Raw genomic sequence first — 3,001 nt, forward strand, 5'->3', positions numbered from 1 at the left:
GAAAATTCATTAGCCGCAAAAAATCAAATTTCGAATGTTCGTGTCGTCACATTCCGATTATATTCAAATCCGATGTTTTTACAATTTTTAAATCAGAATCCTGACAGATGCCAATTTGAATGTCAGTTTTCAAGTTAGTGACGTAGCATCACAAGTAAAATGTTGGTTTCTGTGACTTCCAGTCGGCAATTTGAAAAAAATACGATTGAAAGAAATGGTCGCGCTTGTTTTGAACTTTGAGAAAGCCGACATGTTTTAAAGCAAGAGTTGTCGGCAAGTCAGTCAACACGCCAATGTCCCCCAAAACCTCCACTTCCTGTCGCTGGCACCCACGTCACTCACCGGACCTGGTCCGGCCTTTCCAAGCAAGATGCACATTTGTCAGAAATTCAGTATTGCACATTGAAATTATGTAGTGTTATACTGCGGGATTAAGGCTCGGTGGCAACTTTTTTAACCAAATGCCAACAAAATACGACAGTCTGGGCTAGCTTAGCGAATGTGTCCTTGGGAAAATTCGTTAGCCGCAAAAAAAAATCAGGTTTCGAATGTTCGTGTCGGCACATTCCGATCATATTGAAGTCCCGTACGATGTTTTTACAATTTTTGAATCAGAATCCTGAGAGATGCCAATTTGACTGTCAGTCTTCAATTCACTGACGTAGCATCACAAGTAAAATTTTGGTTTCCGTGACTTCCAGCCGGCAATTTGAAATAAATTGGATTGAAAAAAATGATCGCGCTTGTTTTGAATTTAAGAAAGCCGACATGTTTTAAAACAAGAGTTCTCAGCAAGTCGGTCAACACGCCAACATCCGCCGAAACCCCTACTTCCTGTCGTTGGCACCCACATCACTCACCGGACCTGGTCCGGCCTTTCCAAGCAAGATGCACATGTGTCAGAAATTCAGTATTGCACGTTGAAATCATGTAGCGTTACACTGCGGGATTAAGGCTCCGTGGCAACTTTTTGAACCAAATGCAGATACTTGGGCAACTCTGAGCTAGCTTAGTGAACTTGTCCATGGGAAAATCCGTTCGCCGCAAAAAAATCAAGTTATGTAGGAATATATTTTTTGTGTTGTACGATCCCATGCTGCCGCAACGCCACATTCCGATAATATTATAATTCCCGTACGATCAATTTTACAAATTACAATTTTTAAATCAGAATCCCAATAGATGCTTGGTTGACTTTCAGCCTTCAAGTCACTGACGTAGCATCACGAGTAAAATTAGCATTTTGGTTTCCGTGACTTCCAGTCGCCAATTTGAACAAATCAGAAACCAATAGCTGTCGGCATGTCAGTCAACACACCAATGTCCGACTCACCGGACCCACGTCACTCACCGGACCTGGTCCTGCCTTTCCAAGCAAGATGCACAGGCGTCATAAATTCAGTCCAGCGGTGAAATATTTTAACTATTGCATGTTGAAATCATGTAGCGTTACACTGCGGGATTAAGGCTCTGTGGCAATTTTTTGAACTAAATTCTGACATCTGGTCGACTCTGGACTATTTTAGTGAACTTCTCCTTGGGAAAATCCGTTAGCCGCAAAAAATCAAGTTATGTAGGTACAGTAAAGTCTCGTTATATCGATATTCAAGGGAGTCCGAAAAAATATCGATATAACCGGGACTATCGATATATCCGACCCTGTTTGCATGTAATTTTCTCCGTGCGTGCATAGAAATAGTATCGATATAACCGGGACTATCGATATATCCGATATCGATATAACGAGACTTTACTGTATATATTTTTCGTGTTGTACAATCCCGTGCTGTTGTAACGCCACATTCCGATAATATTCCAGTAATCCCGATAGATGCCAAGTTCACTTTCAGACTTCAAGTCACTGACTAGCATCACAAGTAGATTTTTCGTTTCTGTGATTTCTAGTTAGAAATCTGAACAAATCGGATTGAAAGAAATGACAACATCCGACGAAACTTCTACTTCCTGTTGCAGGCACCCACGTCACTCACCAGAATTTGTCCTGCCTTTCCAAGCAAGAGGCATCAGAAATTCAGTCCAGCCATGAAATATTGTAACTATTTCATGTGACGCTGCGGGATTAAGGCTCCATGGCAACTTTTTGAACCAAATTCTGACACTTGGGAAACTCTGGGCTAGCTTAGCGAACTTGTCCTTGAGAAAATTCATTAGCTGCAAAATTTTACAATCTTTATATCATAATCCCGATAGATGCCTATTTGACTTTCAGGCTTCAAGTTACTGACGTAGCATCACAAGTAAAATTTGCATTTTGGTTTCCATGACTTCCAGTCACCAATTTGAACAAATCGGAGACCTCTACTTCCTGTCACTGGCACCCATGTCACTCACCGGACCTGGTCCTTCCTTTGCAAATAAGATGCACAGACAACAGAAATTCAGTCCAGCCTTGAAATATTTTAACTATTGCATGTTTGAAATCATGTAGCGTGACACTGCGGGATTAAAGTATCCTAAACCCCACAATGACACCCCCCCCCACCCCCCGTGGTTTCTGTGGACCCCTCCAACTTGCTATTTGATCAAATTAGTATTCCGACCTGGCGGAAGACCCCAAGTGCCTTTGACATCTCGCCGTTTGGCTCCATCTTGAACGTCGTCTTTGTGTCTTTTTTGCGTCTTTTCGCTTGATGATGTGCTGTCTGACCAAAGTAGAGAGAAACTCCAGACTACACACACATGTAACCTTTTGCTATGAGCAAGCACTTTCCATTTGTGTCCTCGGGGGTGGGTCACGGTACAAAGCGCTTATTGTCTTTTTTATTTATTTGAATTGAGGGTTTTTTTTTGGTCGAGAGTTGCCGCGGACCGTTTTCGTGACGCGTCAGCAACTTAGTTGGCTCTCTACATGCTAGGTTGTGCGCTCAAATGCAAGAGCTGAACAGGAAGCGGGAGCGAAAGTTCAAGTGAGGTTACCGCTGGTCGCTTACTTGATTCGGTCGGTTTCCAGCTCCTCTGTTTTTGCTGCCGTTGGCTCACG

General features: G+C 42.7%; 1 protein-coding gene across 5 annotated transcripts in view; it reads left to right on the top strand.

The window, feature by feature from the left end:
• Nucleotides 1-3,001, top strand: part of LOC148894478 (histone deacetylase 4-like) — a 120,620-nt gene that overhangs the window by 114,532 nt on the left and 3,087 nt on the right. The gene's annotated exons all lie outside the window — the stretch shown is intronic.

The sequence above is a fragment of the Hippocampus bargibanti genome, linkage group LG08, assembly GCF_051943395.1.
Source record: "Hippocampus bargibanti isolate YZ-2025 linkage group LG08, ASM5194339v1, whole genome shotgun sequence".
In the NCBI taxonomy this organism is placed as follows: domain Eukaryota; kingdom Metazoa; phylum Chordata; class Actinopteri; order Syngnathiformes; family Syngnathidae; genus Hippocampus; species Hippocampus bargibanti.